Source organism: Labeo rohita, unplaced genomic scaffold (assembly GCF_022985175.1).
Source record: "Labeo rohita strain BAU-BD-2019 unplaced genomic scaffold, IGBB_LRoh.1.0 scaffold_139, whole genome shotgun sequence".
NCBI lineage: Eukaryota > Metazoa > Chordata > Actinopteri > Cypriniformes > Cyprinidae > Labeo > Labeo rohita.
The window spans coordinates 56,748-73,840 of NW_026127549.1; the positions used below are offsets into that span (position 1 = coordinate 56,748).

Consider the following 17,093-nt stretch of genomic DNA (forward strand, 5'->3'; position numbering starts at 1 on the left):
AACTGTGGTGTGATAGTCATTATGGTACAGTAATATAGATGTGTACATACTGTACAGTATTTATCTTACATTGTACATTGTATATCTTACATTGTACATTGTATATTTTCTTTCTGTCTTATTTGTTTGCTTGCTTTTGTTTATTTAGATGGCAAAGGCAGTCATGAAGGCATTTCCTCAATTGCCTAACATGGAATTTGGGACTACTCCAAAAGAGATGGCACAGGAACGTACAGCTTTGGCACTGGAAATACTTCAAGCTTCAGGTATGTTTCTTTATGTATTTTCACTTTTTTTTTTTTACATTTCTGTTTACTTTTCCATTAGTGTTTGACGCAGAGAACGATTGTTCCATGTGTTCAGAACGCAACCCACCATGTCCAGGGCCTTCCATTCAGTGGGTAAGCTCTTGGTTTCAGTTGCTCTGTTTTGTGCAGTTTGCTGGATGAAAGTGTTTGCATTTTTGGCTTGAATAGAAAGTACATATCTGCTACACACCAAGGACACAGCTCTTTTCCTTGAACTTGGCCTTTGGTTCCTATTAAAAACTACTCCAGATTGCCAACTACTCTAAGAAAGAACAATTTGTAACCCTGACAGTAGCATTTTTGGTGACATAATGTGAAAGTTTGGACGTCATTTTAAAAATATATTTTATTTTATTATTAAGGTTTTATTAAGGTTTTTTTTTTTTATTTTAGTAAGGTGTTGTATTTGTTATATTTACAGATTCAGTGCGACAGCTGTAACTGATGGTTCCATGAACAGTGTGTGCAGAGGGACACACCACAGCTTGAAGATGCACAAAATGCACCCTGGGATTGCTGTTTCTGCAAAGCTTAATCCAGAAATTAGAGGTGGAGGGCTGGATTCTGAAATACACTGCTACTTCAATATATATATATATATATATATATATATATATATATATATATATATATATATACATTTCAAATGGTTTATGAAGTTGTTCATTAGTATTATTCTGTGAAATCTGAAATGATTTAAAATGAGTTGAATAGCGTAGAATTACGTATCTGGAATGTGATTGGTCTTTGGTTGGAGTAAAGCACTCAACATGTTAAAACATACATTTACTTTTCTTTGACAGCTTAGGTCCTCTCATGTACATGACCAATTTACTGTTTACTTTATTTGTCACATTTAAACAATGGAACATAGTGAAAGCTTTTGTGTGAAACCTGTAGTACAATAATAGTAATGCATATGTGGATGTTTGGAGAAAGTTCCTGATTTCAGCTTGTGTTTCAGCAATAATGCCTGTATAAACGTCAAACAATGGTCAGTGCTTGCATTGTTCTACACTAAAACCTTGTGAAAGTTGACACAGATAGAGACATGAAAATATTTTTGTAAATATTATAATTTTTACTCGATTCTGTAAGTACTATAATTTGTACTAGATTTCAACTGTTGTTTCTGATACCTACTCCTATAAATACTATTCTGGTTTCTGAAAAAAAAAAAGTGATGTGAAATGCATTATACAAATGAATGTAAATTAAACTGATTAAGCCATTGCATTGTTGGTTACTGTACACTGTACTGTATATATATATATGTACATTGTCCACATTTGTTTATATATATATAAATACATATATATTTTATGTGTGTGTGTTTACTGTACCTTTTAAAAGATGGGCCTATATTTAATCATATGTAAATGTAGACTGGACATTAATAACAGATCAGTAACAGGTCGAATTCCATAGTTGGACCAATTGGTTGGCGCTATATCTCAGCTTCCTTTGGGGGTGATATAAAAATCCACTGGGGGCTTATTCCCAAGTCTCTTGACTGTCACCACACAAAATTACAGTCATTTCCAATTTAGCATTTACAAGTTATGCTCCCATGAAGTTGACAGAAATGACAATTCAGTAACAGGTCAATTGCTTCATTGGCCCAATTGGTGGCGCTATATCTCAGCTTCCTTTGGAGGTGATATAAAAAATCCACTGGGGGCTTATTCCCAAGTCTCTTGACTGTCACCACACAAAATTACAGTCATTTCCAATTTAGCATTTACAAGTTATGCTCCCATGAAGTTGACAGAAATGACAATTCAGTAACAGGTCAATTGCTTCATTGGCCCAATTTGTGGCACTATATCTCAGCTTCCTTTGGAGGTGATATAAAAAATCCACTGGGGGCTTATTCCCAAGTCTCTTGACTGTCACCACACAAAATTACAGTCATTTCCAATTTAGCATTTACAAGTTATGCTCCCATGAAGTTGACAGAAATGACAATTCAGTAACAGGTCAATTGCTTCATTGGCCCAATTGGTGGCGCTATATCTCAGCTTCCTTTGGGGTGATATAAAAAATCCACTGGGGGCTTATTCCCAAGTCTCTTGACTGTCACCACACAAAATTACAGTCATTTCCAATTTAGCATTTACAAATTATGCTCCCATGAAGTTGACAGAAATGACAATTCAGTAACAGGTCAATTGCTTCATTGGCCCAATTGGTGGCGCTATATCTCAGCTTCCTTTGGGGGTGATATAAAAAATCCACTGGGGGCTTATTCCCAAGTCTCCTGACTGTCACCACACAAAATTACAGTCATTTCCAATTTAGCATTTACAAGTTATGCTCCCATGAAGTTGACAGAAATGACAATTCAGTAACAGGTCAATTGCTTCATTGGCCCAATTGGTGGCGCTATATCTCAGCTTCCTTTGGGGGTGATATAAAAAATCCACTGGGGGCTTATTCCCAAGTCTCTTGACTGTCACCACACAAAATTACAGTCATTTCCAATTTAGCATTTACAAGTTATGCTCCCATGAAGTTGACAGAAATGACAATTCAGTAACAGGTCAATTGCTTCATTGGCCCAATTGGTGGTGCTATATCTCAGCTTCCTTTGGAGGTGATATAAAAAATCCACTGGGGGCTTATTCCCACGTCTCTTGACTGTCACCACACAAAATTACAGTCATTTCCAATTTAGCATTTACAAGTTATGCTCCCATGAAGTTGACAGAAATGACAATTCAGTAACAGGTCAATTGCTTCATTGGCCCAATTGGTGGCGCTATATCTCAGCTTCCTTTGGAGGTGATATAAAAAATCCACTGGGGGCTTATTCCCAAGTCTCTTGACTGTCACCACACAAAATTACAGTCATTTCCAATTTAGCATTTACAAGTTATGGTCCCATGAATTTGACACATATGTGAGTTGAGTAACTGGTCAAATTACTTAATTTGTCATATTGTATAATTCGGGTCCCAGGTCCGGCAGGGTTTAAAAGTACCTCAATACCGTGTTTGTTCACTACACACTACTGTGTGTATTACTGTACAGTGAAGAAATTCCGAGTATGGGTCTCCATTTTTGGCCACACGTCACGTAATTTCCTTTCCTTTTCCATAAATGTGAAGAACTGATGAGCGCTATATAATGCTTACTGCCATTCACTTTCTGTAAAATTCTACACTAAAACATCGTGAACACAGAGACATGGCTGTTCAGAAAAAGTATTTATTGAAATGTTCATGGTAAGTGTAAAGAAATTTTAATAATGCATGTAGAAAAAAAGGAGCAAATACTAAGTGTTAGAATGTACACAGACTTTATTTATTTTTCCCGAAAACTCCACAGTATAATTTATTGAAATGTAATATAACTGTAATGTACAATATAAATACGTTTTGTAAATACTTTTCTCCTATTTCCGAGCACATTTAATTTTTAACTGCTGAAATATAGTTGTTGCTCAGCCTTTTTGGGCGCTTCGTGTCTCCGTACCGTAATTCCACTAATAGACGTGCAGCAAACTACAGATGGCGGCTCACTTGACCGCGGTGAACAGACTGACAGAAAGAATCACAGTGGCTGCGTTCGAAACCGCATACTTCTCTACTATATAGTAGGCAAAAAACAGTAGGCGAGCGAATGAGTATGTTTGAATCTTCAGTATTCATAAAAGAGTAGGCGAGAATTAGTAGGCGAGTGCACTCATTATCGCGAGATTCGGACGTACGTATACTTAATTTGCGTTCTAATATGCCTACTTACCTACTGTATAGTAGGAAAAAAGAGTACGTGAAGAAAGAAGTACGTTCGGAACCTAAAAGAGTAGGCGAGAAATCCCCGGATGTCCTACTGCTTCAGCCCAGATTTTTGGAGTGTGCATCCAAAGGACACTTTTCTATCCCAGGAGTCCACGGGAGAGCAATACGTCATCATCGAACGTGATTGAGAACGTGACAAGGGTGTTTACAAATGTGAGTATTACAAACCAAAACACAGTTCCTTGTGTTAAAATCGTATTTGCTGACTTACTAAACTGTATATTTAGGTGCAAAGACTAGACAGTAACGTTATAGTATATTGTGATTTTGCTGTAAAACACGTTTAATTGTTTATAGCAAACAGTAGAGCTCCAGTAAGCACATGTACGTCAACAAAGTGGATTTACATAAGCCATATACACCTTTGATTACTAAATGTTTATTAACAACTGACAGTAAAGTGTTGTAAGACAATTGCAGATGAGCACATCACAACATGAAACAGACATCTGTGTGAGTGATGTACGTTATGTGTGCTTATTATGTAGAATTCACTGCTGTCAGCACTGCTTTAGTTGAATGTAAATAGTGTAAATAAACACGTGTACATAACTAAACATGAGTTCATCTGTTTCATTTGTCCATTACTGTTGATAAATTGAGGAGCATTTGTGTTGGATAAAAGCCAGTTAACAAATCAGCAACTACCTCAACTATAAATGCAGAATTGAATCACAGAGTTAACTGAATCATGTCTGGATGTTACAGCGACAGATGAGACACACGTGTTTATCCGGTGAAGAGTGACTGATGAAGGAATGCTGCCATCAAAGGCTTTCAGTGAGTATACATTACATAAATAAATAAAACATCTTTTAAATCTTAAGTTGTACTTTATTTTATTTATTGTAACATCAAACAGAGTTATTACAGCACTTTTGATTTGTGATTTCTGTGCATTTTCTGCAGATCTTTTGTGGTGGAGCAGGTGACGGCAGTGTTTGTGGGAAGAAAGAAAGAACTGAAACAAAAATATAAAGTAAGATCATTTTGTTACTTTAATACAGAAATAAAAAAAAAAAATAATAAAATTATTGTAAAAACAAAAAAAAAAAAAGTTAAAATGAATGCTTTTGTATTATATTTGTGCTTCTTGTATGATCTGAAATGTCTGCAGACTGGTGTGAGCAGTGAAAAAGGAGAAATCCACAGCAGCATCCTGGAAATGTGGTTTAGCCCACTACAAAAGTAATAGAGCTACAGCAAAAATTAGCATGTGAGTGTAAACATGAAATGAAGTTTGTCAAGAAATGGAGTGCTGACAACATGAATTGTAAAATGTTTTACTGAATTGTTTAAATGTTTCACAGGTAGTCGAGCAGACACGGTGATGGCCAGATTGTCCCGCACATGTTCTTCTGCTCTTGCCTCAAGGTTGTGGGGTTCAGTGGTGTGTCTTCATGGTCTTTCTCATCGTCTGGCTCAACAACATCCCTATTGAGAAGAGTGAGATTGTGAAGCACAGCAGCAGAATTGGCACAGCTGCATTGAGGTGGCAATAGGATGTGGGGTTCACCAACTGTAAATACATGATTGTTAGATCAATAAGTTTGAATAAAGCTGTTTCATCTGTTGTTGACTTGTATATTTATGTATTTATTATGATGCTTTTATTCCTTCTTTTACTCATTTATTCATGTTTTCTATTGTTGGCAATAAATAAAATATACATATTTTGCTAACTAATGCATTAATGCAGTGCTTAACTGAAAATTGATGGATTCAAATCAGCTGCATTTGTCGAGTGTATATTCATGCATAGCTATGTCAAAAAAAGTTATGTAATTAATAATTGGTTAGCATGTATCTTTATTATTCTGTGTAAATGTTGGGTGGGCTAGCAATGCAGTTCATTATGGTTTTTATCTTAATTTTTAAGTAGTAACACTTACATTTTTCAAATGTAAAATCACCAGTCTCCAAATGCGAGATGTTCCAGCAGCTGCCTGATGTCTCCTGTGTGCAGACAATGCAAACGTAGAGGTGTGTTTTAACTGTACTTGGTAGGTAGGGCTGTTGAGTTACTGATGCTATGAGGTGTTAGTGCACCTGTCACTCTTTTCATTATTATTATTATTATTATTATATTATTTCTGAACTTAGAATTACATATAAGATCTGGAAAATACGGTTGTACCGAACAATGGACAACTGTAATGACAAAAAAACAGAAAACAAATGTCATGCATTCATCATGGTATGAGATTATATACACAGAAAAAAAAACAACATAATAACAAGGTTAAATATCTAAATAATTCACCACGGTGCTTTTTTAGGAGCCTGGTGGATGAAACGACAGTTAAATTCAACAAGAAAAAAGAAAAGAAAACAACGGAGATTAAGCCAGTTAACTTAAGCCAATTTTACACATAAAATGAAGAAATTAGCTACATATTAAAGAGAACGATTTCATCTTATAAGTTTTCTTATAAAATTGGATCACGTTATTAAAAATATATTTTAAAGTAAAAAAAAAAACTGGTTATACTACAATCACAATAAAATGTTAAATTGTTTCTTTAACAAGACCACAAAGTTAGCAAATTATCAACATCAAAATATTTACGGATAGATCAAACCTGCCGCTCGTATCTTTTAAATTGTTGCGCTTGTTATGAGCTCGTAGATCACATGATCACGTAAACATGGCGGATGACGTCCGAATTACATTCATACTCAACGAGATTTGGCTGTAAAGTACGTACTCTTTCAGCGCGCGTTAAGTAAGTACTTATTGAAATTAAGTACCTACTCATTGAGTATGCGGTTTCGAACGCAGCCAGCGACTCTCTGAAATGGCTAAATTCTCCTTCTTCTTCTTCTTGTTTAATGGCGACCAACTCCTTAGGAGCATTATCGCCACCTACTGTACTGGATGTTACATTAAACTTACATAGGTGATGAGTCTGAATTTTGAGAAAGGACAAAAAACAAATAAATAAAAAATATATATATAGATATTCCCTTTAATCTATGGAGCACTCAGAGCACATGCTCATGATAGCGCTGCGTGTTCAGCTCCTCTACCACTTACAATTAGCTCTACATGCTCCAGATTAGGTAGAGTATTCCCATCCAAATTATATCCTAGACCCTAGACCTGAGTCATTTATATATCTAATTAGGGCTGTGTATATTTGTCTATCCATTAAACCTTTTCCTAAGATATATTCATGCCTTATTCCCTCCTCCCCTAAATGACTAAATAATGAATCACGATACACACTATATTTACCACACCTAAAAAGCACATGAAATACATTTTCTGATACACCACACACATCGCACAAACCATTTTCACGCAAACCCATAAGTGCCATAGTTGAATTCAGCCCTGTATGTCCCAATCTTAACCTGGACAGCCACACCTCTTCCTTCCTATTTCTTCCCTGACAATTCATTCTCCCTACTGTCTGTGTAATGCTATAACACCATCTCCCTGTGCTGCTGTTATCCCATCTAATTTGCCATTTGTTCATTAACTTTTTCTTTAAGACCGACTTTGCCTCTTTTTTTCCCATAGGTACCTGAACATCCACCTCCCTCTTATCTAGTGCTTTTTTTGCTAGTTTATCAGCAACTTCATTACCAGATACCCCAACATGTGCTGGCACCCAACAGAAATATACAATTATTCCAGCCTCTTTTAATCTGTATAACGATAGATATATTTCCATTAGTAAATCTTCTCTGTCTGATCTAGCATGTATTAAACTAATTAAAGCAGAAGAAGAATCTGAACATATTATGACTTTACTTGGCCTAACTTCTTCAACCCACTGCAACCCTACTATTATAGCTGTTAGTTCAGCCGTGTACACAGACAAATCATCAGGCAATTTCAAACTTATCCGTATTTTAAATATAGGAATGTATACACCAATACCAACCTTTTGACTAACAGGCTCCTTAGATCCATCTGTAAATAATTGTAAAGTTGGATAGAATGTATTATTTAAAAAAACATTAACCTGCTTTCCAATATACTCATCCTTGGGCTTGTCTAGTAGACTCAAATCTACAAGTGGTTCAGGGACTCTCCATGGCGGGGCATCAGCGAGTGGTATATTAGGACAGAAAATCTTATTATCCATACCATACTCCTTAGCCCATATTCTACTCTTCCACCCAAAACTATATCCTCCATCATATAAATATTCCCAACACTCCTCCAATACTTTACGAGTAAGATGACTATTTACTGATTGTTGAAGATTCACCCAATATGTCATTGCCAATTTTACCCTTCGAAGCTCTAGAGGCATTTCTCCCATTTCCACCCTAATTGCATTTACAGGGGATGTTTTAACTGCTCCACAACATATTCTTAATGCTCTAGACTGTATAACATTTAATTTTTTCAGTAGAGATTTGGCTGCTGACCCGTAGATAATGCATCCATAATCACAGCAAGAACGAATCAAAGCTTGATACATACATAACAATGCACTGCGACTAGCTCCCCGGCTGAATTCTCTTCTGCGCAACTTTCAATATAGACGCACAGCGCCACCTACCGACAAAAACACTAGACATGCACAAACATATATCGCGTATTGTAATAGGTCAAAAACCCTTGATACATGTACTGCGTTAGACTTTGCTTAGACCAAGTCGTTAGACTAAGCCGCTGTGGATAACAGCTTCTGCATAAATGATTAAATGTAAATGATTTACTCGAGACCTACTACAGCGCATGCGCGTAAAACTACCTAGTGCTTCGTGCTACAGGCTGCAGCGAGGACCTCTTGTGGAAATTTCACGCAGTGCACTGTCGCATGAACGCCGCTTGCAGGTCGTTATACCAGAATTTATAATTTAAAGTGATAGCTCACCCCAAACTCCAAATCTACTTCTGTCACCATTTACTCACATTCATGCATTTTGTTCACACAATTGAGGATTTTTTCCCCCAGCAGAGAGTAGATTGAATGTGATTCACTGAGTCTTGCTGCTGTTTATTTAGGCTACATTGGTACAGAAATGTGGTCTGATGGGTGGATAAACAGTTTCTGCATTGGAGTTTGTGTCTATTATTGGATGGATTTGGTTTGTGTATGTCTAAAAATTTAGTAATCCATACCCAGATTGCACATGTATGTCTGCAAGATGTCAGTTGAAAGCATCTGCTGTGTAGAAACATCTGACAGACGTCTGTGAGATATATCAGTTTAACATACATTGTAAATAATAAGCATCTCAAGGACATCTAATTTTCTGACATCTGATAGGAAATGTCCTAGACGTATTGTAGATGAGCTAACACTAAAAAAATACGTCTTGCAGATGTAAACGCAGACGTCAAATAGACGTTTCTGTGATGTGAGTCTCTCCTGGTACAAAGGAAACAGTTTATTGTCCAGCATCAGTGTCTGATCTCAGCATCAGTCTCTCTCTACCTCTGGAGGTGGAATATCAGGATAAAAACACCTACAGCTGTGTGATCAACAATCCCATCAGCAACCAGACTCAACATGTGGACATCAGCAAACTCTGTCACACATGTTCAGGAATGTCAGTGGTGATAATTGTGATCATTTAGTACTTGCACATTTCCAATTTTTGGTTTTACCCCAGAAGTCCACACCCATTGCTGTGATTCTACTGAAGACATGATCTGATTGGTCGTCTCTGTTTGGTGGGTGTGGCTACTGTGGCTGTTCTGGTTTATGACATCAGATCCACAAGATGTTAAATGAATAAAACGTAACAGATAAGTCTTGTATTCATGAACATTAATTAACAGCTGCCATTACATAGAAGAATGTATGCTATCATCGCTGTTATGAACTACAACAGTAGCTATGTAGTTCTTTCTACTATTATCTCCATCTTAAAATTCAGCATCAGGTTCATCTTAGTTTTGTGCCAGTTTTTAAAGCATCATTGAATCTGATCCAGTTTTAAAAATTAGACGACTGCAAGCATCTCTGTGTTGTTTCAGAGACATTTATAATTATTCGTTGAACAACTTCTTTCACAATATAAATGACCACATCTGTGTTTTATGCTGTATTCATGTTTCAAATTAAATGAAATGTACATTTACACAAATCATGCTTTTAGGCTTCCTTTAGACTGATGTATAGTCACATTAGATCACAATAATATATTTGATCCGTTCATTAAAACTCATGTGTAAACCTGCTTTTCTATTTCAGTTAATTGATGTGATCTTTTCATCTGACTGAAAAAAAACAAATAAACAGTTTTATCTTAGTATAAATCAGTGAAAAGTATCTTATTCTCAATTCTCTAAATCAATTAACAAACACACAACACAATTAATAACACAAAATTTTATTTTTATAATACTGAAAATGTGAACGGAAAATATTGTGATGTTTCCTGTTTTTAACAGTGGTTTCTAAATAAGCAAAAGCTGAAGGAATGAAATGTTTAGACAGTAACATCACCTGTATAAACACACACATATCAGATATCGCATTCACATCTTATTGGCGACAACAGATTACAAAATATATATATAATGGCGTCTATGGGTACTATTTGTACCATACAAAATATTTAAGCATGAACACTTTAATAAAGCACAAATATGTGCAATGTAACAGTGCAAGAGCATCAAATAAACAAAAACAAGAAAAAAGCATATATACATTCATTAGCTTGAGATCATTCCTGCTTAATTTTGCAGGTGTACATTCTTAAAAATAAAGGTGCTTTAAAAGGTTCTTAAAGTGATGCCATAGAAGAACCATTTTTGGTTCCACAAAGAACCATTCAGTCAAAGGTTCTTTAAAGAACCATCTCTTTCTTACCTTTTTATAATCTGAAGAACCTGCTTTTGCCACAAAGAACCTTTTGTAAAACAGAAAGGTTCTTCAAATGTTTAAGGTTCTTTATGGAACCGTTTAGACAAAAAAAAGGTGCTTCTATGGCATCATGAAGCACCTTTATTTTTAAGAGTGTAACAACAAAGCCATTTCACAGTGTAACATCCTGCATCACAATGGATCAGTCAAACCTTCTCTTAGTACAAAACAACATAATATCATCAGTGCAACATCAGCATCAGCACAAACAGCAAACTGTTACATCAGCTTCATCGTAAATCAAAGCATGTTTCTCTATTTATGTCAAAGCAAATGAAAGTCTTCACTCATTAGTTTCATATCACAAAAACACAAATGGGTTAACTTCATGTGTATATTTTTATAGTGACTACAAAACACTGTTATTGTCCAAAGGATCATCTGGGTTCTGTGTCCCATTCAAAGTATGGATTTGCCTATTCACTTCATCATCTGTGAGGAAAAAAAAAATCACTTAAATTCAAAAGAGAAAAACAAACAGTATGAACTCATATAACGCCAATGGAACATTGTAATAATGTTGTTTAATAAATGAATTAATGAATCCACAGTCACAAACATTAAATGCTGAGGGTTATGAACACAGAGTAAGAGCTCCTGCTTTAACTGAACCATTTGTTTGAAGAATGAAGCTTTTTGTTAATTGTTAAATTTACAATCTTACTTGACCAATAATCTGTGTTGTGCAGAACACTAGAGTGCCCCTTAAAAAGAAAATGATGCATCAATTATTAATAGCGTTTCAAGCAGTGAAGAAAAATAATAAAAGACCAAATATATAAGGCTAAATATTCAAAAATAATCATTTAATGAAATATCTGTTGTTAAAACTAGTAAATGTCTTTCTTTTAAATTGCAGTATCGTATACAACATCCTATATAACACATCTGTTCTCAAATAGGTTAATATCTGAAAGACGGCCAGTGTGTCTCAAAGAGTAATTTGTATGTCTTCTCTTGGTGAGAAAAGTCAGTCAAAAAAGTCATTAAAGGTCAGCTCTGCCTTTATATTTGTATTAATTATGTTAATGTTGTTATGATGTTTAAATGGACAACATTAATGAATTCATATCTCACACACAGTGTTTGTTCTTCCTGATTAGATCTGCTGCCTTGCTAAAAGCAAACAGATTTTAATTTTATTGTAAATCTTTTATTGTCACAGACAGGTGAGAACCAACTTAGACATTAAGATCCATCTAGCTGACATATGAAGCAGTTTCATTTAGTTTTTGTGTGCCAGAAATGTGTCTTAACTCGAAGGTAGACTTTGTCGCAGAATATATATAGTCCTGCTTGTCGATTTAGTTGCTTGTTTATTTATATTTATTATTAGTTTAGCATTTCAAGTAATGCATGTTTTCTCTATTTCAGAGTTTGTTCAAAATGACACATGGTTTGCTCTTCAGTCTACAGTTAAAAAGCTCTTTAAGATCTGTGCTGACTTTATTATTTCTGTATTAGTGGTGTTTCTATTGTAATGCTGTTTAATATTGAATATCCTTAATACCACCATAGTAATGAAGGCATTAAAACATGGATTTTTATTTAACACATTTAATCCTACAAACACAAACATGCTGAAAGTGCTGCTGAGATCAAACATTATTATCTTAAGTTTTTATATTTTACATTATATGAACGGTGTTGTATGATACTTACCCCTGTTGATTTCTTTAGATTTCATGCAGCAGCGACATTAGTCATCAACAGCTGCAGACAACAGAACAATAACAATAACAGCAACATCAATCTAACTGACATATGAAGCAGTTTCATTTAGTTTTTGTGTGCCAAAAATGTGTCTTAACTCTGTCCAACAGTAAGAAAGGTAGACTTTGTCACAGAATATATATAGTCCTGCTTGTCGATTTAGTTGCTTGTTTATTTATATTTATTATTAGTTTAGCATTTCAAGTAATGCATGTTTTCTCTATTTCAGAGTTTGTTCAAAATGACACATGGTCTGCTCTTCAGTCTAAAGTTAAAAAGCTCAGTAAGATCTGTGCTGACTTTATTATTTCTGTATTAGTTGTGTTTCTATTGTAATGCTGTTTAATATTGAATATCCTTAACACCACCATAGTAATGAAGGCACATCACACTCCTACAATCACAAACATGCTGAAAGTGCTGCTGACATCAAACATTATTAGCTAGTTTTTATATTTTATATTATATAAACTGTGTTGTATGATACTTACCACTAATGATTTGTTTCCTGAAGCAACAGCAGACAGCTGCAACCAACAGAACAACAACACCAACACCAACACCAACAACAAGAATCCCTATAGCCAGACCTGAACCTGAAACAGCTAAAGACAGACAGTCATTAGTGTGAATGTGTGTCTGATCTATAACAAACTTACAGATACTTAAGTACTTATATATGTAACAAACTGTCAAGTAATATCAATTTTCTTTACACACACACACACACACACACACATATATATATATATATATATATATATATATATATATGTGTGTATATATAGTGCACAGCATAAATGAGTACACTTTCTCTGAATAAATATAAAAGATTTATTTTCTTAATGATCACTAATTTCATTGATGAAAAGATGGCAAATGGCAAAATTAAAATGTATTAAACATACACTTAATAAAAACAACAAAATATATGCCAATATTTTCTCGATCTTAACGCTCAAGAGCGTTAAGATCGAGTGAAATACATGTCCACTGAAGGATTTTCACCTTGGGAGAATTATTATCTTTATTGTTATGCTAAAAAAATGCCCAAAATGCAAGGAATGAGGAGAAGGTAGCATCTTCAGTTTTATTTATTTATTTTTTTTTTATTACATCACACAGTGGTGTGTGAATTCATGACAGCACTGATAAAGCACAACTCTTTAACGTTAGGCTGCCTAGACAGCTCACATTTCAATAAGCAAACTATTTCTTTACAAAGTCAAACTTTCAAATAAATCACAATCAGGTTGCAAGCTAGTGAAGCGACCTACTTAGTCTACCTACACTCTTTTCATGTTGTGTGTGAGGAAGATGAGTTTGTCCACATTTTCAAGTAAAAGGAAGCTTCAGGTCTTATTTACAACGTAGCCAGCTTTTGAGAAAATGTGCTCTGATGGAGCTGAAGTGGAAATGCAAAGGAGGTGTTCAGCTGCTCACTCAATTTAAAGTGCTCACACACAGCTGAGGTCTTCAGCATTTTTGTCTTCTATTCCAGATGAACTGAATCATGACGTTCATGACGTAACTAAGTAACACAATTAGTTACATTTTTAGGGAGTAATGTAATATTGTAAAGCATTACTTTTAGAAGTAACTTTACCCAAAACTGGTCATTACTATGAATGTTTGTCTGATCTATGACAAACACTAATAAAGCTGCAAGCAGTGATGACAGGCCCAAGCCCTGTAGCACTACATTACCTGAGTTAAAGGGACAGTACACCCACAAATGAAATTGTGGCATCATTTATTGTGGTATTGGAATAAATACTCTGGAATTCAATGGCTACCAGCAACTATTTGGTTACCAACATTCTCTAAAATATCTTCTTTTGTGTTCAACAAAAGATAGAAACTCACACAGGTTTGAAAAACCTAAGGGTCAGTAAATGAGGAGTGAATTTTAATTTTTGGTGAACTGTACCTTTAAGATCTAAACCTGTAATGATAAAGAGAGACAATAATTTATGTCAATGTGAAAAAAAACAAAAAAACAAAACAAAAACTGTATTAACACCAGTAAGGTTTGGCACTTGATAAACTAAAATCAGCTTAGTACATAATTAAGTAGAATTCTATCTATCTATCTATCTATCTATCTATCTATCTATCGTCTTACAAACATTATAACCCCGCCCCCAGCGTTCTTTGTGCAGTTCTGATTGGACAGTCATTCAAAACTTTCTAACAGCACCACTGACTGTTGTGAAGTCCAACTCTGCACAGACTATAATATTCACTACACACAATCAGCAACTGTAAAGTTTTAATGAATGAAAAATTGTAGCCAACAAAGAACTACAGAGATCACAGTTTGTATTTAACAATCAGCCTCATGCAGGTATTCATACATAGAAGTTTGTATTTAGAAAACTTATTCAGCCTTGCCAAAGATGCATTAAGATATTCAAGTGCCACTAACATCATCAAAAATAACTGCGAAAAATAATGACTGTATTCAGTCAGATTTCCTGAACATTATCCCTGTCTTTCACTAATTAGAGGTGTCCAAAATCATAGTGCCCTGTATTATGGCTGTGTTTATAAGACACATTTGCTATAGCAAGAAAAGCCCAGAGAAAATGAAACCAGGTGATCTTGACTACTTGTTGTCCATGTTGTGATCATCATCATGTGATGTCCTGCTCTCATCCAGAGTCTAATCTTTCATAGGAAAGGTGATGTGTTATTATTTTCACATAACTGGTTACAGTAACTCTGTGACACTACAGTTTGAGAGTTTAGCTCCAATCCTAAATAAAACACATGAACTAGCTAATCAAGGCCATCAGACTCATTAGTCATTTAGCCAATGAGACCACGTCTCTGCACACAATAGACTCATTTGAGATGCGTGTAGCCTCACCTGAAATTTAGACAAGAGTCGATAACCGTATTGAAAAGGAGTGAAATAAGCCCAGTCAGGACGGACTGTTCTGACCTCTCGAATTATGACAGATACATATGAGATCAAAGGCGGATGTTGCGTAGTTTACACTCATGTGCTGCATTGCTGATAAACATGATTTAATATTAGTTCTGTTGCTTTTATATGAAAATAAATATGATGAACAAGACACTTAAAGTGCTTGTTGTTTAATTCCATTCGAAATACATATTTAACAACCATCTTTACTTTAATACAATTTTAGATTGTTTTTTGGCAACAATCGCATATCTCACACAGAGATCACACTGCTATAGTGTTTGGGAATTTTCACACATAATTTTAAACTTTTATCACATGATATTAGATTTAAAAAAAAATCAAACATTTTAGAAGAGAACACAACATCACGGTTGTTTTGAACCAATGAGCATTAAGCTGTGACATCAACAAGTCATTTCCCATCGTGCTTTTGGTCAGCGCAGCCTGAGAAGACCAATTGCACTCATATACACGGCCGACTGCTTGTCGTGAGAGATTTAAACTGAGTATGACAAAAAAGGGAGACATATAAAATGAATGTGCAGAGAAGTGGGTCCTCATGATAGAAAACTACTGATTTAAAGATACCAGCATAGTATAAAACTCATCCGTGACTCCCAGCATGCACTGCGGTATGAATTATGCAGCTGAACTGTCTTAGTATTTTCTTTATTAACTAACAAAGTACAACAGTTTATTATACAAAAGTTATGTTTAACTATTCAAATTAAGTTGTTTTGAACACCTGTGTTCGTTTAACTGTAAAATTGTTGTTAGAGCTCTGATCTAAACAAGATCACTTTTATATTGACAGATTTGATCTACTCACCAGTGACAGTAACAACAAATCTCCTGTTTATGGAGCGTCTGCTGCTGCTGATCCTTAGTTCATAATCTCCAGAGTCTGTGGTTCTGGTGTTTGTGATGGTCAGAGATCCAGTCTGATTATTCAGCTTCAGTCTGTCTCTGAATCTTCCGTCAGGATAAGCAGATATGTAGAATCGTTGGGCAGCTTTGTCAATTTCATCTATGACAGTGTCTCCAAACATCCACTGTATCAGATCATCGTTCTGTATTTCAGTATCAGTGTGTAGAGTAACAGAATCTCCCTCCTCCACTGACAGTGCCTTCATTTGATTCTGTTTTATCATTTATATCATTTTAATTATTTTATCATTTATTTACTTATTTTTATGTTTTTATATTTTATATTTCTTATTATTTTTCTTGCTTATTCATTTACATTATTGTTTAATCTTATGATTGTAGGATTTCATGAACTGTTTTGTCTGGACAAATAAGAGATACTTATTTGGTTTTACTCTGTCAACTCTTTACTTCTATCTTGGCTGACAGAAGACTGTTAATAGAGTTATGGGTACCAGACTAATCACTGGTTTTGGGTACCAGACAAGACTTGATGTTAATGGCAAGGCGACTCGATCTAACAACAGTAAACCTAAACTTCTATACATTTTACACATTTTTTTTTCTA

General features: G+C 35.0%; 4 long non-coding RNA genes across 5 annotated transcripts; 2 read left to right on the plus strand and 2 right to left on the minus strand.

Moving 5' to 3' along the window:
* Positions 1–162: 162 nt before the first annotated feature.
* On the plus strand, positions 163–905 carry LOC127158212 (uncharacterized). The gene is made up of 3 exons (XR_007826089.1): positions 163–266; positions 328–401; positions 730–905. It is a non-coding gene; the product is annotated as an uncharacterized LOC127158212 (long non-coding RNA).
* A 3,256-nt stretch (positions 906–4,161) lies between these two features.
* LOC127158208 (uncharacterized) lies at positions 4,162–5,562 on the plus strand. 2 transcript variants are annotated; one of them, XR_007826086.1, is made up of 5 exons: positions 4,178–4,264; positions 4,820–4,891; positions 5,021–5,090; positions 5,229–5,327; positions 5,422–5,562. It is a non-coding gene; the product is annotated as an uncharacterized LOC127158208 (long non-coding RNA). The 2 variants fall into 2 exon arrangements; XR_007826085.1 differs by having other exon boundaries at positions 4,162–4,264; positions 5,021–5,327.
* On the minus strand, positions 4,934–6,939 carry LOC127158209 (uncharacterized). Its single transcript, XR_007826087.1, has 3 exons — positions 6,867–6,939; positions 6,004–6,067; positions 4,934–5,545 (listed from the first exon to the last, which is right to left on the minus strand). It is a non-coding gene; the product is annotated as an uncharacterized LOC127158209 (long non-coding RNA).
* A 3,474-nt stretch (positions 6,940–10,413) lies between these two features.
* LOC127158210 (uncharacterized) lies at positions 10,414–13,214 on the minus strand. Its single transcript, XR_007826088.1, has 3 exons — positions 13,155–13,214; positions 12,613–12,663; positions 10,414–11,382 (listed from the first exon to the last, which is right to left on the minus strand). It is a non-coding gene; the product is annotated as an uncharacterized LOC127158210 (long non-coding RNA).
* Positions 13,215–17,093: the final 3,879 nt, after the last annotated feature.